The 27029-nt window shown below is 35.4% G+C and overlaps 1 protein-coding gene and 1 long non-coding RNA gene across 3 annotated transcripts in view; one reads left to right on the forward strand and one right to left on the reverse strand.

Annotated features, from left to right (window-relative positions):
- The window catches only part of LOC141492801 (uncharacterized), a 153270-nt gene extending 149741 nt beyond the window's left edge, over positions 1-3529 (forward strand). For both annotated transcript variants that reach the window (XR_012470049.1, XR_012470050.1), the window contains 2 exons: positions 47-172; positions 3255-3529. This is a non-coding gene — a long non-coding RNA (uncharacterized LOC141492801). The remainder of the gene's footprint in view (positions 1-46; positions 173-3254) is intronic.
- Positions 1-27029, reverse strand: part of CNTNAP2 (contactin associated protein 2) — a 2968630-nt gene that overhangs the window by 154613 nt on the left and 2786988 nt on the right. The window lies entirely within an intron of this gene.

Raw genomic sequence — 27029 nt, forward strand, 5'->3', positions numbered from 1 at the left:
ATACTACTAAATATTCCTTAAAAGCTTGTACTTTATTATTTAAAAGGCTGATGCTGCTGAATGGTGCTTTCTCCCCAAACCTCCAATTATCCCAAAGTTGTTATAGACCAAAGATTCCTCAAATACTGGGCATACTGACACCCATCTCTGAATGAGCATTGATTGTTTAAAGGTGAGCCATAGTTACTACTACCGTTCAATTTTCTAGATATATTGCATTTTATAAAGAGGGACTATGGCAGAAATGCAAAGCAGTGACCTGTCACATTCCTGCAGTATTGCACAAAGTGAGTTCAAATGGATTTGAACTCAGGTCCTCCTGACTCCAGGTTGGTGTTCTATCCACTGCGCCAGCTAGCTGCTCCTTTTGCATGTAATTGGAAAATATAAAATAAAAGAACACAAAAATGCTTTGCAATTGTATTTTGCTGTAGACTATTATTGTCTTTCTTTTCTTGGATTTTATCTCAAAGATGATATAATTTAATTCCACTACTTTCTTCTTGTGATATGCAGCGTGGCAAATAGATATTAAGTTTTCCTCTCCCCCTTCCTTTTTCATTTAAAGTTCTTTTGTTTAGATCTCCAAGGCACTAGCTACTGTTTGGTATAATCCATCTGTGATGAAGGATTTGTCATTCCTATGGTTTAAGCTTTCATCTACAAATAAAAATACAAGTTTCAGTCACATATTTTTTTTTTCCAAATCTATGTCTCTTTTCTGAAGTTCCAATTTCCAATTAGCAATACCGATAGACCTATAACTGATTCTTATACTTTTCCTGGATTTCATAATCCCTGGAAATGCCTTTTGGGTTACTGTTGCTACATTTTTATTCATGTGAATCACTAGAAAAGGGCAGTAATGATTAGCAAGCTCTCTATTGTATACTAGATATGTTCCCTAAGTAAACAGCAGGCCATGCTATTTTTTGCTCTATTGGTGGTTATATATAATCCCTGGAAATGTCTTCTGCATTATTGCTGCCACATTTTTATTCATGTGAATCACCAGAAAAGGGCAGTAATTATTAGGAGGTTCATTATCCTATACTGGCTATATTTCCTAAGTAAACAGTAGGACTTTCTATTTTTTGCTCTATTGGTGTTTATAAAGGGAATATTTCTAGCAGATGTTCTCAACCACTACTAATTATATCTTCTTCCCCTGCTCCTCATTGGATAAAACCATTCTCTTGATAGCACTTATGGATTCACAGCATCATTGCTTACAGAACAAAAGTTGTTTTCTTTTCTAAAAAAAAAATTCATTTCTCTTTGGGACTCACCTATATGACTAGAATGAATCTATAACTTAATTACAAGTACTCACTGGTTTTCTTTCTTCTCTATGTCACATTATTCCAATCTTTAATCTTTTGATAAGATTTCCATCTGCTTCTTCAAATCATTGTTCTTTTCAAAAACTTTTAATCACTTCTGTTCTTTCAAAGAACCTCATTATTGATGTTGACCATAAGAGAGGAGACATGTTCTGTTAACTTTTTCACTTTCTTCACTAGGAGAGAGATTTTACATAGATATAGGAATAAGGGATCATAGACTTGGAGCTGGAAGGGACTTCAGAAGCCATCAAGTCTAATTTCCTCATTTTAAAGAGGAAGAAACTGAGGCCTTACAACGTTGCTTTCACTTTGTTGAGCAGAAATTTATAATTTCTAAAAATGTGTTCAAAATTACTTTAGGGGGTGGCTAGGTGGTACAGTGGATAAAGCACCAGCCTTGGAGTCAGGAGTACCTGGGTTCAAATCCAGTGTCAGACACTTAATAATTACCTAGCTGTGTGGCCTTGGGCAAGCCACTTAAACCCATTGCCTTGCAAAAACCTAAAAAAGAATTACTTTAGGGTCACACAACCAGTGTCTGAGTATTAAACCCATTTCTTCTTGACTTTAAGTCTGGGATTCTCTCTGTTATACCATATTGCTATTATATAGCTATTACCTGTCATTGGCACATACTCACTAGGCAGCATGGTATGGTAGAAGGGACCTGAACCTGAATTTAAAAGAGACCCAGGTTCAAATTATTTCTCTAAACTTACTAGTTAGTAAATCTTGGGAAAATTGTTTAAACTCTCTGGAATTCAGTTTTCATATCTGAAGAATGGAGACAATAAAAATAATACCTATAATATCTACTTCTTATGGTTGCTTATAAGGGTCAAATGAGATAATATAAAAGATGCTTTGTGAAAAACATATGTGAGATATTATCATTATGTTTTAAGAACTCTCTTCAGGTCACTGCAAAATTCCCCTCTTGCTCTATACTCCCTGGAAGTGAGATTTTTTCAATTCCCTATCATTCTTTTTTGAACTTCTTATGGCAAACATTCATGGAAACCTGCCCATTTAATTCACTCAGTGAAGACTCTGTAAGTATTTGAGTTGGACTTCATTTATAGCAATCTTTCTCATTTATTAAAGGAAATGGGTGCTGATGGGCAAATGGAAGCTTCCTATGAAAGTCACGACATAAAGAAAAGTGGTTCAAAGCCGTTATCTATGAGGCTGTCTAAAGCAAAATTTAATTAACTGAACTTTTATCTAACTTAACTAGTTCCCCTTGGTGAGCAGATTTTAGAAGCGTCTTCTTGCCTTCTGCTATTTGATTAATTTTCCTCCTCCAAAAACTTAGGATACAACTTAGATGCAACCATTGTTTGTATTGGTAAAGGTGGCAAAGGACAAGCAGAGACTCTTCTGACAACATCATACATGTTACCTCTAGGTTAAAATATATAACATTCAGAGCTCCCCACCATCTGACTCTGTTTTTCTGGTTTTAATTTATACTAGGTCCCCTTATCTGACTTAACAGTCTAGCAAACTGAATTATTTTGGTTGAAATTATTGAATTATTTTGAAATTATTGAATTATTTTGACATTTGTTGAGCTTGTTCTGGCCTCTCCTACTTAAGAACATTGACTTTGTTGATCAGTCTGTAGAATGCATTCTTTCTACATCATCACTTATAGAAATTATCCTTTCCCTTAAGGTTCAGCTCAGAGGTCACATTCTCCTTGGAATCTTCCCCAATTTTCTGAAAAAAGGGCATTTCTCCCTCCCTAATTTTGCATACCTCTCTATTTTTTGTTTGATCCATGCTATGTAATTTCCCCTCTAACTTGTATTATATTTAATTGTTTATAAGCCTTCTTTCCTTTTTAAATTTCAAACTCCTGGAGGGTAGGGCACTGACTTTTTATTGTCTTTGTTTTCATAATAGCCATGTTTGTTGAACTGAGTTGAAGTGAATCCCAGCTGCAAGCAGAAGCAGATGTTGGTATGATTTCTTTCCACAGAAGGGACAATGTGTATGTGTATTGGTTAGAAAAATCAAACAATAAAACGAAAAGGCAAAAATGGCAACCAACATTGCAAAAAAAAAAATCTATCAGACCAAAGGACCAAAAAGCTCCATCAGATGGCTCATTTATTTCAGGCAATATTTGAAGCAAAATTCTACTGTAATAAAAGGTTTTATGAAAGTCTTGGAATTTGTTATAATGAGTTTTGATTGGTGTTCCAAAACTGAACCAAAATTGATTCTTCCTGTCTTCCTTTTTTATTCACTTCAACAAAATAAAATGAAATTTAAATAAATAGAACAGAAATGAATTTAAGCTCTTTCCTCTTGTTTCATACAGACATCTGAATCATTGGGGATTGATGCATAATTATTTTGCAGAAATATATTCCTCTCAATATTTGCACTTTACTGCCATCAAGGGGCCATGGGTGAATGCTTCAGTACAACTAATCATCTCATATCACAGAATTGCCGAATTGCTGGGTGGGGAGGGAGCTCAGAAGTCATCTAATCCAATCTGTAACTGAACAGAAATCCCTCCATAACATCCCTGACAAGTGATCATCTGTTCTTTGTTGGATTACCTCCAGTTGAAGAAATATCAGTATGTCCCTAAATCCCCATTTAAGAGCAATGACTATTTTATTGTTTCACTTTAGGATAGTTCTAGTTTTTAGGAATGCTTTTCTTTATGTCTAGTCTAAAGCTATCTCTTCATAACATTCAAGGAGGAAATTCCTAGTTCTCTTTGGGGGCAAGAAATCAATTAACTCTTTCACTGTGACATTAAAAGACTTGAAGACATCTATCACATCACCTCTTCCTCTTCAATCAAGACTTCTTTAGCTAAACACTCCAGTTCCTTCAACGGTCTTCCTAAGGCATAGACTTGACAACCTTCACAATCTGTATTTTGCTACTCTGAAAAATTCAGTTTGTTGTTGTGGTTGTTTTTCCTTCATTTTTAGGAGGACTGTAAATCAGGAAGGTGGTGCCATGACATACAAGTGAATCAGATTGAGGTGAGGGAGGATTGTGCAGTCACCTGTCTCACTATCTCCTCTGGAGCCATTAGTTCCAGTGACAATATATACTCTCTTCATACATTTTGCTATAATTCCATTCTTGACAAGCCTTTGCATTATCAATTTATAATTAGTGAGAAGTTTTTCACTATTATATAATGGGGAATGACCAATAAACCCATTCCTTAGGAAGTGGCATCAATATGCTCTATTGACACACTTCCCCATGCTGAAGAGGATGGAGAATCTGATTCTGGGAAAGCCATGGTGATATGTAATGGAAGTACCTTGGAGCAATATTGAGCATGCAAAGACATTATTGGAATTGGTTCTGGTCTGCTAAGCATATCATGAGAAGGAGTCTCTTATGGTTACAAAGGTGGAAACAGGGATATGTTCAAAAGGCACTAGCCAACCAGAAGCTAATTTTTCTCATTGGCTGTCTTTTTCCTGCCATCACCATTCCATAAGAAGAGAAAATGCAGTAAAGGAAGAGTCCTTGGTGATACCACATCATGCCCTTTGCTTAGGTATTTGACCTTTCATTTTAGGTGATAGAGATTGGAGGTTATGATTGTGAGAGTTTCAAAAGGGAGGACCTGAATTCATAGTGGATTTTATGGATAGCTGATCCTGCTTGGAGACCCTCAAGATATAGGAGAAACCTTTGGAATTGACAAATTTGATTCAATTAAATATTTATTAACTTCTACTGTGTATGAAATCCTGTGCTGAAACTCAGTTATTCAAAATAAAGTTCATCATCTTCTCCCAAAGCATAGATGAAAGAGATATCAAGAAAATTTGGAGAGATAAGGGCATGGGAAGGATAGTGATGCTAGTTGCTCAAGGAACTTGGAAAGGCCTCAGAAAGAAACACTTAGGATGAGTCTTAGAGGAAACTAGAAATTACAAGATAGGGAGGTAAGTAAAAATTGTAGTCAGTACAAAAGATAGACATAGAAAATGGAATGTTTTCTGTAAAGAAAAGGAAAAAGACCAATTTGACTGAGTCCACAGTATTTGTGTAGACAAGTAATATGTAGTAAGGCATGGTTATGCTATTCTTCCAACATCTTCCTGAAATATATCTTTTTTTCTTTTTTCCCAATGTCAGCATCATTTTAGTTCAGACCCTTTTTGTCTTCCTTAGAAATTTTTTCTATAGTATTTCAGTTCATCCCCAACACTCTTTCCAAGCTAACAAACAACTTTTATTTTGTTTTTTTCATCTATTATCTCTGGTGCATTTGATAGGAACTGGAGGAGACAGAAAGACAAATTATGTTTCTTTTCTACTTAAGAATTTGGCATCAGTCCCACGAATTTGAAAATCTACAGAAATGTGTTACTATAATTTTTAGAAATAATAACTTTACATTATATACTTCATCATACACATCTATGACAAATCTAACCTGACAAAGGGAGAAATGTAAGGGAATGTGAAAATAACAAATTATCTTATAATTTATTTACTTGTTTTACCAGGTACTTCCCAAAATAGTGAGTGATGAGGCTTATACTTTGTTCAAAATGATTTCTTGTAATACTGACATAGGCTATGAAATAATTTCAAGGTAAGTTCTTTGAAGTTCACATATTTAATTGATGGCCCTTTCACCAACTATTAATAGGTTGTGTAATATAGTATTGCTAAAATTAAACATCATGATTCTCTGTGTCCCAGGACCATCTTAGGGAGTGAATAACCTTTAATTAGCTTAAAATTCATTTCTGTCTTACTGGTGATGTACAGTTATTATATTGTCATTGTACATATATACATACATATATACATATATATGGATATATGGATATGTTTTATTGTCTGTATAATCTCAGTTTGCTAAATAAAACAAGCATACCACACCTAAGCTGATATCCAGTTTTTGTGTTTAGTGTAAAGATTTAGTGGGAGAGAAAGTCTGAAGATGTCCACTGGCTAAGGTGAGGCGAGAATTTCAAATTCTAGTTCCCTTTCAGGGTGCTGGAGGAGTTCTGGGTAAAAGAGGGATGTTTTTATAATGAAAGGATTAAAAGTTGGAGAGGAACTTTGAGATGATCTCTGTGATAACATTTTTATTATAAATGGATTACAGTTTTTTCCAGCTCATCACATTTTCCTTATGAATTAAGCATTTCTTAAAATAAAGGCATTTTCTTTTTAAAAAAAACCCCAATAATGTTATTTCTGGACCTGTAATGAATGTTCTTTATTATATACACTTGCAAATCTTCTTGGCCAAATAGTGAGTAGAATGCTGGTCCTGGATTCAGAAAAACTCAGCTTCTAGAGTTGAAAAAGAGCTTCCTAGCCCTGGGACCCTGGTCAAGTCATTTCAGCCTGTCTGCCTTAGTTTCCTCTCCTATAAAAATGAGCTGGAGAAGGGAATGATATGCCACTCCAGGATCTCTGTCAAGAAAACTCCAAATGGGGTCATGAGGAATTGGACATGACTGAAATGACTGAAACACAATAACAAAATGCTGACCTGGATAGGCAAAGGGAGCTTTCTCATCTGGGAGTTTTCTAGAACAATGGAATCATGCTCTAATTCCAATCCCAGTTATTTTTACATTAAATGTTTTCAAAGGGGGAAAAGAATCTTTCAACTTGTTGAATAAATCTAAATAATGCAGAGAAGTAAGAGAAAGATAATATAACTGACAGAAAATCTGGAGGGAGGAAAATAGCTTGCTAGCTAAAAAAACCCCAACTGTTGCTGTTGAGAGTAATATTCATATTAAGAATTCTTAGATAGAGAAGGATGTTTCTCAACTCTTCTACAGTAATATCATCTTAGAATATAAAAAGCTCTTAGAATTTTTGAAATAATGAAATTCTGGGATGGCAAAATGCAAAATAGGGGTGGGACTTTGTTATCTGGTTTAGATATCTCAAGTTGAATTTGATTAAGTTGTACTTTCAATGTTCCATCTGAAGGAAATTTCAGGAGACATTTCAATTTTTCCTACATTTTCCCCACCCCCACTACCACCCCCATATGTTTTGAGCCTGGAAAAATAAAAAGATTGAAGAGAAAATGCTGCCTTCAATGTACAACTTCTCTTTGAGACATCAGGAGGTTTAATTATGGCTTGATAAGCACTTTGAAAATGAGAAGTATTATAAGTGCTAAGTACTCCTATTACTATTATGCCATCATTATGATGATAATGTAATCAGTTAAATATAACTCCCTCTTAAGCACTAATACAGTTGAAGTTCAGTCATATCAATGCAAGTGGAAGTCAGCCCACCAAGTGTTTCTGGGTGTAAAAAACCATTCACACAGAATGGTATAAAAAAATACTGAATGCTTTCTCTAGTCTAACACACCACCTGCTGGAAAAAATATAACATAACATTTTAAAATAAGCTTTAAAAATCAAGCAAAGCAACAAAATGGTCTCAGTACTATCAACTCTTTTACACATTCAGCTACTTAAAAGAAAACTATCTATTTTGTAGCCTAAAAGCGCACTTTGATTTGATATGGTAAACTTAATAGGAGTCTCAATTTTTGAGAGGTTTAGTGCATATGTGACCTAAACATAAGAATATTGTGTTGTGTACACTGTGACTTTTAGGAATCTAGTTTTCAAGGAGAGTTAAAGACTTTGGGACTTGTGTCCCAAGAGACTTACATTCTAACCTTGGCTATGTCACCAAATAGGTGTATGAATTTGGAAAACGGATTAATTAATCAAGAGGCATTTATTAAACATATCAGTTATGGCCCTGTGTTAAGTAGACACTGGAAAAATAAAGACAGAAAAACCAAACAAATTCTTTTTCCTAGGTTTTTATTCGGTCAGGGGTAGGGGGGAAGAATCATATCAAGTCACTTGACCCACCTGGAGTTCATTTTCTTTGTTTATAAAATGATAGAGTTGAATTGAATAACTTATGAGAGCCCTTTAAGATCTTGCACTCTATGATTTTTATGATTAATATACTTGAAGACTCCAGAGTTAGTGATCTTATTGGTGAGGTTTTTTCATTTCACCGATGCAGAATGCCAACAATCTTGCTTGATTCTTTATATCTTTTCTACAGGTTCCACCCAATCCCTCACATTCTTTTGACATTGCCTAGATCACAGTTGAGAACCAGGGCCCCTACCAGCTGTCAGTTGATATATGACTTGTCTTTTCTTTTTCTTCTGGTCTTAAGTCTTTTGGAATTTATTATTCCAACTTTTAAAAATTGAATTAAAAATAATTTTAGAAGCAATTACTAGAATTTTGCAGAAGGAACACAAGTTTTTTTTTTTTTTTTTTTTAACAATGTTATCATTTATTTGTTTTGCTAACAACATGCAATGGTAGTTTATGCCAGTGTTTTTTTGGCAACGTTTTGAGTTTTACATTTTTCTCCCTTCCTCCCTTCCCTTCCTTTCCCCCCTCTCTCTGAGAGAAAGTAATCTAATATAGACTCTACATGGGAACACTAGTCTTGAAATCAAAAGACCTGAGTTTGAACACCAATTCTGCCATTTACTAGTTGTGTAACTTTGAACAATTACTAAAAACTCTTAAGGTCTCAGATCTAAGGTAGAAAACAAGGCTATCTGAATTATAAATTTAGAGCTGGAAGGGACCTTAATGGTCTTGTAGACCAACCCCTTCATTTTATATATAAAGAAAGTGAGGCCCACAGAACTTAAATGAGTTGCTCAGAATAACAAAAGCTGTAAGTTTTTGATGTAGGACCTGAATCCAGGTCCTCTCAACCTCAAATCCAGCAGTCTCTCCAATATGCCACCAAGTTGTCTAACAAATCTCTTAGGACCTTCTAGATCTAATATACTGTTACTCTCCTTGTGTCAGATATACTTTCTGGTTTTCTAATACATTTATTGCTTCTGTTTCTGTATACATATTACTTAACATTACTTGAAAACCCATCAGATTTAGTAATTACTCAGTGAGTGGTTTATATAAAATTGCTCCACTTGATGATAATTTAAGTAATAAACATTTATCTATTAAACTCTATTCTCTAAAGAATTCAAGGCAACATGTTCTAGAAAGCAATTTGAATGTGCAACTCCTAAGTCACTACAAAGTATATTACTTTTTTTTTTTAGATTTTTACAAGGCAAACGGGGTTAAGTGGCTTGCCCAAGGCCACACAGCTAGGTAATTATTAAGTGTCTGAGACCGGATTTGAACCCAGGTACTCCTGACTCCAAGGCTGGTGCTTTATCCACTACGCCACCTAGCCGCAATACCATTTTCTAGGTCTCTACACCAAAGAAATTCAAGTAAGAGGGAAAAAACCCTAATGTATAAAATGTTCCTCGAACTTTTCCTTCCTTCAAACTTCTCTATTTCTTTTGAGATTATGTTTTCGGTTGCCCGGGATTGTTCCTCATTGGAGGACTTTAAATTCATTAGATCAGATCCTTTGACTCCATAGCCAGAGTTCTTGCCAAGGCTTTGTCCTTGGTCCTTTTCTCATCTCTCTGCATTGATTCACTTCTTGATGTTACCAGGTCCCTTAAGATAATTAGATGAATCTCAGTTTGTGAACTCTTGTTTGATGTTACTGTCTGCTATAGAGATTCACCATGGTAGTAGTAAGAATCTAAAACTTAGCCTTTCCATGATGAGAACACAGTATATTTTCCCCTGAATTCATGTTTGTCTTCAAACTAATTTATTTTAGAGCATTACTAAACTTGCAGTCATTCAGATTGTATCCTTTCTTCTCTCTTTCCTTTCTGATATACCAATCAAGTACTAAATCTATAGATATTATCTCCAAAAGCTTTCTCAATGTGCCACCTAGCTGCTGTAGAATATAGGACAGAACTGAGCTTTTGAGTGTAACATGACATGTAATAAGAATACATGAGAGTCTTATGATTTACACTAGTGTAAGAAGTACCCATATTAATAAAATTAGAGATATAATTAAATATTTATAATATTTATAATGAGAATGAGTACTTTTACCACTAAGTGATGGTTAAAGCTAATGGCCCAGATTTACCAGATTTCTCTGACACCTCTCTTCCCTGCCTCTTCCCCCATTTCTAATTCTTGAGTTGTTAAATATAAAAGACTTTTATATATTTTATGAGGGTAAGGGCAGGTGATTATATTTATTTATTTATTATTTTTTAGGTTTTTGCAAGGCAATGGGGTTAAGTGGCTTGCCCAAGGCCACACAGCCAGGTAATTAAGTGTCTGAGCTCTGATTTGAATTCAGGTCCTCCTGACTCCAGGGCCAGTGCTCTATCCACTGCGCCACCTAGTCACCCCAGGTGATTATCTTTAGAAAGGCACATGGAAAGGGGTGAGTTTTTTCTTCTCAAAAAGATTAACTGGGAGGTTTGGACCACTTTGGGAGCTGCTCTCTTTCTCTAAGGTTTGGGAGAGTTTAATAGAATTTAATTTTCTTTACTCAAACTGAATTGTAACCAGAGTTGAGATAATGAAAAATGACTTTAATACTTCCCTGAGGAAGTAAGGAGAGGCAGCTTAGAATTAGTAAAACAACAAGTACTTGGCAACAAGGAGTTCCTGAGTATTTTCTAATCCAAACTGGAGCTTAAACAACCTAGGTAAGCATTTATAAAAAAGCAGGTATAATAGACAAACCTGAGCTAAAGAACCAGGGGAGACTTGGGAACTGAATCAAAGAACAAATTGTGTCCTTCAGTTACTGTGATTCAAGTGGACTGTGTGGGTCCTTGAGGAACTAGCTGGTCTTCTAGTGATTCCAAAATCTTTTCCTGCTGGGGTGGTGGTTATATTGGAGTCTTGGCCTCAGGAAATCATAGCATTATAAACCAAAACACCTGCACAGGTTCTAGTTGTGATGGTGGGGTACAATACTGGAGATGAAAGGGTTGCTTTTTTTTAACTTTCTATGGGTTTGGGCATGAGTTCTATTTTCTTTATTTTAATTAATGAACTTATTCTATGTTCTGGGTTTTATCAAATTGGTGGTTTGAAACTGAAATCTCTCATGGAAGAGGTAAAGAGTTATTTGGAGCATTGATAGATTAAATGGCTTACCTCTGGTCACCTAGTTAGTGAGGGGAGAGGAGAGAAAAAGAAAAGAACAAACATTTATCAGGCACCTACAACAAGATAGGTGCTATGCTAAGTCTTTTTTACAAATGTGGCCTCATTTGATCTTCACAACAATCTTGAGAGACTGGTGCTATTAATACCCCCAATTTTATAATTGAGGAAACTAAGGCAGACCAGGGTTAAGTGACTGGCCTGGGATCACACAACTGATAAAGGTTAGAGGCAGTACTTGAAACTAAATCTGAATTCCAGGTTTACCCTCCATCCACTACACAACTATGTATATAATGCACAAAACCAGAAAATATTTTTTTAAATGACAAAGCTTGTTTGTTAAATCTGTGGAGCATACAAAGTTGAGTACAAGAACTCATGTGCTGGAAAACAAATTTATGATTCATTGGACTTGACAATCCAAATCAAAAAGGAATTTATTAGTCAAAAATATAAATTTAACAGTAAAAATATATATTAATGAAGTAGTGTTGTGGAAAGGGCACTGACTCCAGGGTTAAAAGGACTGGACCTCAGACACTTGATATTTACTAGTTGTGTGACTGTAGGCAAGTCTCTTAACCCATTGCATCATCAAAAAATAAACCAAAATTAAAAAATAAATAGATTATTAACTGTAGTCTACAAAGATTAAATGAGTTAGTCAAAGTCCAAAAGTAATATACAAGTTAGTGAAATCCAAAGTTAATGTTAATTCAAGGGATAAAGACTTAGGGTTTTAAGATGACTAGAAATTTCATATCAAAAGAATTAACACATGCAAGGCACATTGTGAACTTTAAAGTAATGGTTATTATTAAAAGTCATTGGTATAATATAGATACTAAAACAAAATATATTACTTGTAAATATAAGCTTTCTATTAATGAAGGATAGTATGTAACTCATCTGGAATACTGTGTCCAATTATGAACATTGTCTTTTATGAGGGACATTGATAATTAAAAAATGAAAACAGCTAGCATTCACACAGCATATGAAAGTTTACAGAAAATCTTACATATATTATCTCATTTTATCCCTCACAAAAATCCTGGGACAAGATGTTATTATGAACCCTATTTTACAGAAAGGAAACTGGGAGACAAATGTTAAGTGACTTGCCCAGGGTTTCACAGCTAAAAGTCTCAGGTCTGTTTTGAATTCAGGTCTTCCTGATTCTAAGGCCATGATCATGTCACTAAATAACTTGAGATAACCAGGGAAATTTGACTTGGGAAAGAAGGATCCAGGAACTTTGGAATCAGCTCCAATTGGCTTGTAAGAGTTGATTGACAAATTTTCAATGGTAGTATCTATAATGCTCAGAAAAAAAATGTAGCAAATCATAGCTTGATTGAGTTTTGCTGATTTTCAAAGTAATGGAGAAAATAATAATGTAGATTAAACTTGAAATGTTTTTTCCTTACACTCCCCCCCCCCCCCCCAGAGTCAGTACACTCCTAGGTCAGAATCATTTCCCTCAACCATTTGAAGGGATATTGTGTGAAAGAGGCATACTACTCATTTCTGGGTTAAGAGTCCAGGACTACAACTAATAATTGCATTTATATAGTGCTTTGAGGTTTACAGAATACTTTACAGATATGATCTCATTTATATCTTCAAAACAACCTTGGGGAGGCAGGGTAATTTTACAGAAGAAGAAACTGAGGTAGACAAAAGATAAATGACTTGCCCAAGATTATACATCTGGTAATTATCTGAGGTAGGATTCAAACTCAAGTCTTCCTGATTCTTGGACCACTGTAAAATTTTTAATTATTAGAGGTAGAATGAATATCATCAAAAATAATGAAGTCCCAACCCAAGAATAGGATAAGCAGAATCTGTAAGTGCTGTTGGGTAAGAGATTTCTGTTTTAGAAGAGAGACTATTTTAAGAGAGGTCTAAGATCCATGATTCCACAGCTAGATGGTACAATGGATAGAGGGACAAGACCTGGAGTCAGGAAGACTCAACTTCTGACTTCCACTAGCTATGTGACTCTGGGCAACTTATTTAACCCTGTTTGCTTTGGTTTCCTCACTATAGAATGTGCTGGAGAAGGAAATGACAACTCACTCTAGTATCTTTGCAAAGATAGCCTTAAATGGAATCATGAAGAGTCAGATATGACTGAAAATGACTCAACAATGATAACAAATGTAATATTAACATTTTCAATTTATAGAGTACCTTTCTTCTGATGACTTTGGATGGCTTTTGTAGGACTCATATACTTCTGTCTCACCTCCTCACAAGGAGGTAGAAGTAGGCATAATGAACATTTTGCTTATGGGAAAAACGAGGCAGAGAGAGCGCTTTGGCTAAGGCTGCAGAATTGCAGCAAGATAGGGAACTAAGTTCAGGTTTCCAGACTCCCTTCGAGGTCAGTGCTCTCAGATCCTGTGACACAATGGGATGCTTTTTTGATCTGTGAAACTGCACTTTCCTTTTGTCATTTACCTTCCTTTCAGGGAGCAAATGGTTTTCTAGAACAAATGACATTGTGCAACCATTTCAAGTAAGATGATGTTTTTAAAATCAGCTATCCTGGGATAAATTTTAAATGCTATACATCTAATTGGACTAATGTTCTAGGTTTTATATTCCCTAAGGGTACTGAATAAAACAACATTTTGTTGCTTTATTTAGGCAGACCTCTCTGTTTATAGGTTCACTCAAATTATGGTGGTGGGATAATCCTCATACATAAAGTGTTTAAGTAAAGCAACCCCAGGTAGTTTTCATTCATTTATTTTTTTAATGCAGTATACTTATTTTTAAATGACCTTAAATTTATTTTTAATAGTCTTTCAATAAAGTTTAACTTGCCCCTGATTCCCCCCTACAATCACTATACCAAAATGGCAGAGACAGACTAATGAGGGGAAAAAAAAAATCCTCATTTCCTTTGGTTGAAAAGGTTACATTTATATTGATTTTTTTAACTGAAACATAATTAAGATCCTTGATATTAAAAAACAAACAAACAAAAACAGATGACAAACCAATACTTATATCTTTCTCAGTGGTAGCTTTGTCAATATTACCTGCCTGTGAATTTTGGTAACCTAGGAAGGAGGCTAAAAGCTACCTGGAATGGAAAGGAAAAGAGGCATTTTGAGAATAAAAGTTAAATATAGAGGTGATCTCAGAAATAAAGTTAATGTGTCAGAAGTTTACAACCTTAGTTGGTTGTTGCTATTTAGTCATTTTCTAATTGTGTCTGACTCTTCATGATCCCATTTGGGGTTTTCTTGGTAAAGATATTGGGGTGGTTTGTCTTTTCCTACTCCAGTTAATTTTACAGATGAGAAAACTGAGTCAAACTGGTCACACAAGGAATAAATGTCCGAGATCAGATTTGAACTTTAGGAAGATGAGTTTTCTCAACTTCAGGTTATTCTGGTCCCCTGTGCCATAAAGCTGCCCAGTTGGCTGATCAAGTTTTATTTTAAGGCAGTTCTTAGAGAGGCAATATGAAGTAGTGCATAGAAGTGACTTCAGACTCAGGAAAGCCCAATTTTATGTTCACATTCCACTACTGACATAGGGGCCGTGAGTACTAGAGCAAGTCATTTACTCTTTAAGTAAGACTAAGTAACTCTCTAAGCCTATAACTTGCAGAGAAGGTGTTAGTATTAGAGGGAGTTTCTTTACTTGGAAATTCCTTATGTCCTTGGAGTCATAGGTACTATCTTCCTTCCCACAAAAGCTGTAATTCCAGGAGTACTGAACTCTCTTGGGAAAGAAGGATGGGAATTCGCAACTAAATTTGCACCTATAAAGCAATTTCAAGTTAAGAAATTACTCCCTTTAAAACTGAGCAGCCAGGCTGCACAGTGAATAGAATTGGGAAAATCTGAATTCAAATCCAACCTTAGACACTTACTTAGGCACAGACTAAAACCCTGGGAAATCATTTAATCCTATTTGTCTCAGTTTCCTCAACTGTAAAATGAGCTGGAGAAGGAAATGGCAAACCACTCCAGTACCTTTGTCAAGAGAGTCCCAACTAGGAAGAGAAGGACATGCCTAAAACAATAGTAACAACAATACCACCTTTACAACAATCCTGGGAAGCTGCTTGGGGTTGTAGTAAGGAAGGCATCCTGTAAACTATAATGTACTGTATATTGCAAGTATTGCTTTCCCGTTTATAGAAGAGGAAAGTGAAGATCAGAGAGGTCAGGTGCCTTGTTTAATGGCATTCAATTAGGGATTATTTGAGACTGAATTCAAATTCAGATTCTTCTTGACTTCACCATTTTTTCCTGCTGTACTAGATGGATTCTTTGGCAACTTTTCCTATTTCCTGTCGAAATGAACTGGCAAAGGGAATGAGAGACAAGAAAATAAGGATCAGAGATAGAGACAGAGAGTTGGAAATCTAGAATGAGGTAGACAAAGCCTATTAAATTCTCTTCTCCCTTGGGTTCTCTTTTCCTAGTCATTTTGGTCATAGTCCAATTCTGGTAGTGTATCTTTAAGATTGATTCCTGGGCAGCTAGGTGGTGCAGTGCATAGAGCACTGGCCCTGGAGTCAGGAGTGCCTGAGTTCAAATCCAGCCTCAGACACTTAATGATTACCTAGCTGTGTGGCCTTGGGCAAGCCATTTAACCCCATTACCTTGCAAAAACCTAAAAATAATTAAATAAGCAAACAAACAAATAAATAAAGATTGATTCCAAAATGCTGCCATGTTGTAAGAATTCTAAGTTAAGTTTTAGAGTTCAAGGTTTATATAAACTCTAAGAAAGGCCTAGGTTGATCTGGATTCTCACATTAGCTGAGACCCCTTCATCTCAGGACTCCAGGATAGCTTTAGATAAATTATTTCACCTCTGTATCCTACAATACAGTCATGACTTATTCCTGAAACATTCTTCAAAAGAGGGTAGATTAATTCCCACACTTGCTAAGTGTTCAGAGTTGACCATTTTGGGGGAAAAGGTAGGAATCCTGGGGGGCGGGGGTTGGGAGGTATGTGTGTGGGGGGAGGGAATTTTTTAGCATATTATGTGGTACATGGCAAGTATTTAATATGCTTATTGCCTACCTACCAAGAAGGAAGGACTAATAACTATTTGGTAGAAGACAGAAAAATGAAAAAATGATGAGAGGAGTATGAAAAAGATTCATAGAAAATATACAAAGTATATTTTAACTGTGATCCTATTAAAAAAAAAAACAGTTCCCAGAACCTCCTTTATCTCATAGCAGATGCTCAGGAAGCCCATTTGCTTGCAATGATCAAATAAATGAATGAATGAAAAAAGAAGCCCCAAAGGGGGGCCCCAGCTCTAGGCTTTGTCCTCATCTTTCCTTCCCCTCTTTTCCTATTCCCCCAACCTCTTCCAGGCACTGAAACACACATAGTTATTTTGGGTATTTCAGAAATTCAAGGTTACTACCAGTGTCCATATTTTTATCAGAGAAAACAGCAACTGCTATATTTCTGAAATTTCTAGTTTGTCTGGGTTAAAATGAATCACTTTGGGCAGAAGGCGGTGGTTCTTATGACTATCCATAGCAAACTACCCAATTTCTACCATTGCAGAAAAATAGATTCACATAATGACTCATTAAGCATTTTTTAAGCAGTGTTGGTTACACTATGCTAAAGGGGAGGGACTCAATATGCAAACAAATATATATGGAACAAGTTATAGGATAAATAGAAAATATTTAACAGAAGAAGGCACTAGAATGAAGAGTGGTAGGAAAGTAGGTGGGATTTTAGTTGGGATGTTTTAGCTCAACAAAATCTTGCAAAGTGCCTTGAATGTGGAAATCATCTTGAAATATAGAAAGGGTGACTGGCTTGAAGTCAAGTTGACTATGGGGAGATGTTTTGGGAGTGTGGTCACACAACCTGTGTTCCCCTTGCTTTCCCCTCTTCGGTTTTAACATGCAGTACTGGTGTAAAAGATAAAGGATCTGAAATTTATATTTCAGGAAGGATATAACATAGTTTACTAAATGTTTTTTTTATTCCTTGCCTTCAATTCTCTTTAACTTACTCATTAACAACTCATGATCTACTTTTCCTTTATGCTGGCATCTGCATCCTGGTGTTTTCTCCAGTATCAAAACCGTTTTTTTTGCTTTTTCTTCTTGCCTCCTCTTCTCCCATGACCATACTTCTATCACAATTACTATATTAGACCCTTAAGAAATAATTCTTTCAGATCACTAATGGGATACAAATTGGGTAAACTAAACCCCAGTGACCAGAAATAGTTAATTTGCCTTTACAGACAAAATCAAAGGATATAAGGTCAGCTAGGTGGTATAGTAGATAGAGTGGTGGCCCTGAAGTCAGGAGGACCTGAGTTCAAATTTGACCTCAGACACCTATTAATTACCTAGTTGTGTGACTTTGGGCAAGTCACTTAACTCCTTTTGCAAAAAAAGTAAAAAGAAAAAAATCAAAGGATATAACATTTAAAGTACCATGCAAACCTTAAAACACAATATAAATGCAAGCTATTCATCATCGTCGTCTTTGTCATTATTATTATTATGATTATTATCATTATAATTATCATTATGGATATCAATGCTATATCTACTAATTCAAAAGGAGAGTCAAATCCTTCCTCTTTGAGTTGAAAGCTAGGATTTTCAGGGGGAAGTCCTGCTTTATTTCAATCCCTGTAAGGTTGCCTATACATGCTACAGAGGTAGACACTATTGATTCACACACCACCAAGGCATATTGCTTTTATTATTTTTCCTCAGGCATGGTACAGAAGTATCTATTGTAATCACCATTCTGTTTTATTCAGATTTTAGAAGACAGAGAAACCAGTTCTTATTTTGCTCAAAAAAGTTTTCTCCCTCACACCTTTCAGGACTGGTCCAGGCTATTGGCCTCTAGAGGGCATCAGAAGCTTAGTTTAGGAGTTGTTCCAGTCACAGTGACCGCACGGCCCGAGGTCTGGTCATCGGCAATTAGAAGATCCTGCTATAGTTCTTTCTCATAAGTGGCAATGCTGCAAATGACCTTCCAAGCCTTTGAATTGCATGGGGTGTTACACTCTTTTTTTTGCCTCCTAAGAGAAAATATGCTTAGGTGAGACTGGAAACTGTCTTCAATCACCTGTTTCCTTGCAAATATTCTTCCTATTGAACTGCAGAAATAGCTTTAAGAATTACTACTATAACTTTGAAGGTGATTTTAGTACATTACAAGTAGACATATAAAAACTATAATGTAACACATATTAGGTTTAAGTTTCCACAGCAAATGAAATAGAAATAGAAGGACCTTGTCTTATTTTCTGAGAGGTCATTTATTCACTTAATGTGCCTGAAGGGGAAAAATGAACTCTCCAACCCTAGGTACATAAGACTTGAAAATGTATTCTGGAGAAGGAAAGAAAGAACTGACATCTCTAGCCCTAAACTGGATTAGAATACCAGTCTGGAAATTGTATTTCAGATACTTTCACACCAAGCTGCAAGAAAATATACAGTGAAGCAAATGTATTTTTCTAGCAATGCAGGGAAAGAGGCAGCTTCTAGCCCTGGAGCGCATAATTTATTAGTGAGTGAAATTGCCTTGGAAGGAGAATGAGAAAACTTCGAAATACCCACTGTCATATTCATTAATGCAGTTATTCTGTTTCAGATCAAATGGGTTTGATAGATTAGAGCTTTTTTTTCAAATATCAGACAATGGAGTTCTTAGGAATGGTGGAAAATCAGCAATTGCATCATTTCATTGAATAAAAAAATCATCACAATAGTATATAACTCCTAGCACACTGTAGGAAAAATACATCAAGAATGCTCAGCCTCAAGGACTTGCACTAATAATAATAAATAAGCAAGCAAACAAAAGACTCTAGTTTTTTTAACCTCTAAAGAGGTACATGAGCACAGATGTCCCATACCATTCTGACAATGTGCTTAGCATCCTATATTAGAGTCAATTCTAATATCAGTGTCCTAAATTTTTGCATATATGGTCTATTACTTTTTTCCTCTGAAAATTAGCACTTAACTTAAAGGGAGAACATAAAATTGGGACAACTGTTGATGCATAGTGATCCCTTTGGAAATAGGCAACTCTTTTGCATACAGTAGGTATTTAATAAATACTTGTTGAATTGGAAAAGATTTAAATTCTAGGTTTAATAAAGATTTCATAATTTTGTTAAAATAATCAGCTTTGGGGACAGCTAGGTGACCCAGTAGATAGAGCCCCCACACCTGGAGACAGGAGAATCTGATTTCAAATACAATCTCAGATACATAAAACTTATCTATATGAGGCAAGTCACTCAACCCCATTGCCTTGCAGTAAGCCAAAAAAATTAACTTTTAATATTATTTATTTTTGTTTTACTATCAAATTATATCTTATTTAATTCTTCTTTTTAAACATTTTGTGTTTGGTCTTAATTTTTATCTTTATTTGTTGAATTTCTAGTTTTTAAGTTATAATACTAAGTTAATAATCCTTCCTTTTTCCTATTTTTTTCTACTATGTGTTTTCAGAGGTAAAATTTTTTCCTGAGCATTGCCTTAGCTATACCCTGGAATTTTACTATGTGTCTCAAAGTATTTTGTCTTATGTGAAGTCTCCATTCATGACAGCTGTTCTTTTACCATAGCACTGTGCTACTCAGTGAAAAAATGACCCCTCAGAAAATAAGATAAGATCCCTCTATTTCTATTTCATTTTCTGTGGAAACTTAAGCCTAATTAATATGTGATGCATTGCAGTTTTTATATATCTACCTTCAATGTACTCAAATCATCTTCAAAAGATACAGTGGTAATTCTAAAGCTATTTCTTCAGTTCAATAGGAAGAATATTTTCATGGGAAAACAGCAGGTGACTGAAGACAGTTTCCAATCTCATATAAACATACCTTCTTTAAGGAGGAAAGAAAGAGTGTTAACATTCAATGCAATCCTACGACTTGAAGGTCACATGTAGCATTGCCACTTATGAGAAAGCTCTATAGCAGGATCTCTTAATTGCTGATGACCAGAGCTTGGAGACTGATGGGCAACGTGTCTGAACAACTTCTAAGTTACGCTTGTGATACTCTCAAGAGACCAATAACCAGGACCAGGCCTGAAAGGTGTAAAGGGAAAACAAGCAAAATAAAAGCAGGTTTGTCTGTCTTCTAAAATTTGAATAAAATGGAGTGTGGTGCTAACAATATATGTTTCTATGCCTTGCCTAGGAAAAAGTGATAGAGATAGCATACCTTGGTGGTATGTATATAGACAGGGTGCATCTCTCAAGTATGTATAGGAGACCTTAAAGGGATTTTAATAAAGCTGGACTTTTTCCTAAAGTACTGACTTTCTACTCAGAGAATTTTATTTTCCTTCTGAATAAGTGGGTAATGCTGTGCACTTAGAAGATCATTTCTCAGAAAAATTGATGAAGAAAGTAAAGTTCATTCCTTCTGCTTTCCCCTCATATACTGCACCTGTTCTCTTTCCTGAAGGTCCAAATATAAAAGCTATGGTAGATAGTACAATGGGCATGAAGTCAGCAAGACCTGAGTTCAAATCAGACATTTGCTAGTTGTTACCTTAGGCAAAATACTTAACCTTAATTAGCCACAGTTTCCTCAATTATAATATGGGACTAAAAACAACACCTCCCTGTCCATATCCCAAATAATATGACTAGTATTTCTAGGGAAATGCATGTATGTGTTCTAACTTGTAATATCTGAAGCTAATAGTTTATTATGGTAAATGGAACTGGCATTATTTGACTACTTCTTGAGATCATTATATGTATTCATTAGGCCTAGATAAACTTTCTATGTTTTGTTTTGACAATAATACAACCCTAGACTGGTTCCCTTCTCTGCATCTTTTATTAAAATTACCATTTCCTTAGTGAGATAATCTCAATCAGTCTTTAGGAAGCAATTTGACTGGATTAAATCAATTCATACTAAAATAGGATTATGAATCTTGCTTAATATATTTCCTAAGAATATATGCCTATGAGTAAGTCCACCCACTTTTTAGAAGCACATCATTCAGATGTGGAAGGGACTAAGAAGTGGTCCAAAGTGTAACTGAATGAAACCACTTTTTCTAACAGTAACTGGTAAATAATAGGTACTTTGTAAAAAAGACTGTTGGATGAATGAATGTGTGAATGCACATCCCCAACATGTGAGCATCCAGATTTCACTTGAAGGTTATCCATGAAAGAGAATGCAATGCTTAAAAGGGTAAAAACCTCATATGTACAAAAATATTCATAGAAGCTCTGATTGTAGTGGCAAAGAATTGGAAATCGAGGGGATGCCCATCAATTGGGGAATGGCTGAACAAATTGTAGCATATGTGTTGGAACACTACTATTCTAAAAGAAATCATGAGGGGTGGGATTTCAGAAAAGCCTGAAAAGACTTTTATGAAGTGATGCTGAATGAGATGAGCAGAACAAGAAGAACATTATACACCTTAACAATAATATGGGTTGATCAATCTTGATGGACTTCCTTACTCCATCAGTATAATAATCAGGGACAATTTTAGGGGATCCATGACGGAGAATACCATCTGTATCTAGAGAAGGAACTGTGGAGTTTTAACAAAGACCAAAGATTATTGTCTTCAATTTTTAAAAAGTTGTTTTATATATTACATAATTTTGCTATCTCTGAGGTTTTCTTTCTTCCTTATGGATTTGTTTTTTCTTTCAACACATTCAATTTTGATCTAAGCATATCAAGGAAACAATGTAAAGACTATATCAGATTATCTCCTATTAGGGGAGGGGGGAGGAAAATTATAAAATTCAGAGAACTCAATACTTCCAGAGACAGCCCATTCCCACTTTGAACATTTCCTACAGTTAAATAATTTTCTCCCCACCTTGCATGTAAATGTGTCTTTGTAAAACATCTAACCACTTCTACAGACTCCCTCCTAAGCACAATTAAGGAGTAAGTCTGCTTTGGGCATCTGCCATTCCATTTTAGGTAGACCATTTCAAGCATTCTTTGTTAGCATTCTTTGTTACCTTGCTCTCCCTCAAGGTCCCAATTTCAGTCAATATAATTAGTTCCTAGGGTCAGCTTGGGGTCAGACAGTATATTTAGGTCTTTAGGCAGGCAATATAAATCATTCCCAAGATTTAGTTCTATTCTCTTATAATCTCATTGTGTATACAAGATATACAAATTAGAGAACAATATACAATCAAACACTTAAATCTGAGGTGGAGAATATAAATTACCAGAAAATTACAAAGAAAGGAACAATCACTGGAAAGCTGCTGTTCTTTGGGACAGTTTAGAAGAGTGGAGATTTTTTTTTCAAACTAAGTCTTCCTATCTTGTTCCTTTCTTTGAGTGGCCACTCAAAGGCTCACTGTACCTCTGATCAGTACAGAAACATTTACTTGTTCTGTTTTTAATGTGGGCCAGGTTTGTCCCTCATTATGCAGCTTAGTGGGCCCACCTCCTGGGGGTTCATCATATTGCTGCCAAACTTATTGGAGACCCCAACTGGATTTATCCCATTTTTAACTTAGAAATCTCATACTCAAGTGATTTGTCAGCCTCAGCCTCCCCCGCAGGAGGGACTACAGGCATGCACCATCACACCTGTCAAGAGATGCAGCAGTTTAGTGAGTCCTATAGGACTGATAGAATTGAACAGACATTGGAGGGAGTAAAGTTGTAGTGGTTAGAAGTTTCTCAAAGGCAAATTTACACTCATGGTGGGGAAAAATTGTAGAACAGTGAGGATTAGAGAATGGCATTGTAAGCTAGGAAAATGCATCAGTTAAATATTTCAAACAATATTCAATAAAAATTTATTAATTGCCCATGTGCTAGGTGTGGTGTTAGGAGCTGGGGGGGGCAGGATACACAAAGAGACAAAAGATAGTTCCTGCTCTTAAGGAATTTATAATCTAATAGGGGAGACAAAATATAAACAAACATATGTAGCAGTTAAAATTAGGTAAACAGAGGCACAAAATTCCAAGTGCAATCAATTGATTAATTTGTTTATGTATGTGTGAGGCACATTGGTGAGGCAATAGGGTTAAGTGACTTCAAGGTCACACAGCTAGTAAGTATCAAGTGTCTGAGACTGGATTTGAACTCAGGTTCTCTTGACTCCAGGCTCTGTGCTCTCTCCACTGTACCATACAGCTGTCACCTTTTGACCTTTGTTGCTTTTTATAATCAGGTAAAGCATAAATTTACTAATAAATTGATTCTCAGCTTCCCCAGTATATTAAGACCCCGAATGAAAGGAACAATTTTCTTTTAGAGATTTTGGGAAGGACAAAACAAAGAACAGAGCAAGTTAGGTGACATCCTAGAATTGAAGAAAACATGATCAGTTCCATAGCTGGGGCATGGACAACAATATGATTAATTGGAAGTTTGGTAATAAGGGCTATAAATGACTACCTCCTGACCCCATAACTAAGACATTTTCATTGATTAAGTCCAACTACAAGGTTAAAAAATAAAAAAAAACCAGCTCTTTTGGAAGAATAGATCCTTGACGAATGGCTTGGTGGAATAAAGAAACTAGACCAGACTCTCTTATGACATGCCATATCCCTCAAGGTTAGTAGAATTCCTTGAGATAAGAATAGAATATTGATTATCAAGAGAGCAAGATTTCTAAACTTAACCAATGGGTTAATAACAACAGGTCAGCTGAATCCCTGCACTATTAAGAGATAAAGAATCATGACTTGGTAGTTGATAGGACAAAATCAATTAATTGAAAATAGGATCAATTAAAAAATGATGCAAAACAAATCTTGAGCATTTCATATATACAAAGCAATCTAGATACCTGATAAATAGAAATATTAACATATGGAAGACAGTGAAATTAAAAGGGGTTAGGGAAGGTATTGCATCCTCCTTATTTAAAAGATAAAGAAACAAAGGTTGTAACTTATTCAACCTTGCTCCAGGTCATATAGTAGGTTGGAGAATTAGTATTTGAATCTGGACCATCTGACTTCAAATTGGGTGATCTTTTAACTAAATCATGCTTCTGGAGAAACGAATGACAGTTTTGAAAGATAGTTTGTTGTTTTTGTCAAAATCCATAATTTAGATTTTAGATGAATGGGAATGCAGAATTATAATATCAGAGCTTGTATTCTTGACCAAAAAATAAAGGCCAACCTACTTCTGAATAAAGTGAATATGATGCTCCAGAACAGATATGAATAACAATTATATAATTCTCATCCTAACAATAAGTTACAAGTTATATGGTAGCTATGGAGTAATAAAGTTTGGTTGACTTATTATGCCATATCACAAGGAAGAGAAAACTACAGTCTAAAACATTTAGGACAAATGTTAAAAGCTATCCACACGTTCCATTAAAAACAAAACAAAACAAACTCAAATATGCATTTCAATTCTAAGAGTTTAATGCATTTTGTCTTTAGAGTTGCTACCGGATGGGTTAAAAAAAGGGCTCTCCTCTTCCATCTTTTAAAAGGGAAAATCCTTTATTACACACTCATCAGTGCCCAGCAGAATATTCTTCATAAGACATGTATTCAGTTGACCGTATCAGGATGAGTTAACTATATATAAAAGGAGGTATGGAATTGCTGGTAGAAGGCTGGTCTCAGAGTCAGGAAGATCAAGGTCCAAATACTGCCTTGGATAAATACTAGCTATATCTTAACCTCTCATTGTTTTAGGCAACTAAGAAAACAAATGGCAGGGAATTCACATTGGTACTCTGCTCCATTTGGTAGAGGGAATTCCTTCACCTGTGAGTTTCCCCATGCCAATTAAGTCAGAGGTGCAATTGCTACCCCAATTACATACTAGACTCTGCTTTGAGTTGGATGTAATAAATTCAAAGCTTCCTCTATCTCTACTAGCAATAGTTTAGCAAATTCAAGAGTTTCTTAAAACCTCTCTACTATAATAATATAGTAAGCTATTTTTACATAGTTCTTTTTTCCCACAAATTCTGTGTTCATAAGTTATTTTAAAGATGAAGAAAGAGCATCTCAGAAGGCTTAAGTGACTTGACTAAAGTCCCACAGTTGTTACGTATTAAAGCTTCCATGCTATCTGGTGGCCTCTCCTCATTAAGAAGATACTTTTCTTCACCTTTCCTTTTCAGGTGTAAATGTGCCGAGTCCCTATAATTTAATAATTGTAACAAGTTGTTTATAAAATGACTGGAAAGTTGAAGGCAACATTTAAAGAACATCTTGGTTCTATCGTGAGACATTCTGCTTATTCTTATTTTGTTTAAGGGGGTTTGATTCAGCTTCAGAAAAAGCATTAGTAGTTTTTATCAAGGTCATAAGTTTTGGTCCACATACAGTACCTCTCCATTGAATGAAAAGGTTGTTAGGTCAATGAACAATGAAAATAGCTTTGAGTTGTTCTTGACAGCTTCTCAGTGTGATAGATCAGGGTATATATAACTGTGATCAATAGTGGAATTTTTACAAAATTCAGCTTGCCCTTCATTTAACATCTTGCTTGGTAAACCTAATCCTACAATTATTGAGAAAAAAACTAACCTGGTGTTTTAAAGAAACGTCCATCTGGGCACTAATGAGTCTGAAATAAAGGATTTTCCCTTTTATAAGAAGGGAGAGAGAGCCCTTTTTTTAACCCATCCGGTAGCAACTCTAAAGACAAAATGCATTAACCTCTTAGAATTGAAATGAATTTGAATGAGTCAAATAACCCAACTTCTACCTGAAGCATCAGTTTTCTCTGCAATATCTGACTAGCAGACACTCAACCTCTTCTTGAATATCTCCAGGACTGAAAATTCTCTATCTCCCATCCTTTAGCACATTCTCCTTTTGGAAAGCTTTAATTGTTGGAAGTTTTTCTTTATATTGAGTTGAAATCTACCTCCCCATAGCTGTCACCCTCTGATATTAGTTGAGCCCTAAAGGACCAAGAGAAAGAGGTGTAATTATTTTTCAAATGTTCTAAACCTTTCTACTTTCAATACCTCCAATTATTTTAATCACTTAACTATCTAATTGAACTTCTTCAACATGTCAATATTTTTCCTAAAGTTCAAAATGTATAATTCTATGTTAAAAATTCCACATATGTTTGACCAAGACAAGATACAGTGATTCTCTCTTTTTCTATTTTGTACTTTATATTGCCATTGACGTAACTTAAGATTGAATCAGCTTTTGTTGGCTTCCCTGTCATACTTTTGGTTATATTGAACTTAAATTTCAGTTAAATCAATTTATTGGACCATAATGTGATGGATTTAGAGGTGGAAGAGGACTTAGAGACCAGAGAGGTCAATCTTTTTTTTTTAATAATGAGGAAAATGAGGCACTAAGAAACTGACTTGCCCAGGGTCACACAATCGATATCTACAGTAGTATTTGAACTTAGGTTTTTTTTTTCTTCACTCCCTAATTCAAGTCTTTCTTCCATGTTGCTTCTCAATTCAATTGAACAATTAGGTTTGGCAGGACTATTACTTGTTATACAGAGCAGATAGTATGGGGGTAACTCTCTGAACGATGGAACGAAAAAAGGTTTCTTCTACTGTTGTTGCTACCAGTACTTTGTTTTGGAGAAATTTACATAAGTGGACAAGATAATTAATATT

This window comes from Macrotis lagotis, chromosome 7, assembly GCF_037893015.1.
Source record: "Macrotis lagotis isolate mMagLag1 chromosome 7, bilby.v1.9.chrom.fasta, whole genome shotgun sequence".
In the NCBI taxonomy this organism is placed as follows: Eukaryota; Metazoa; Chordata; class Mammalia; order Peramelemorphia; family Peramelidae; genus Macrotis; species Macrotis lagotis.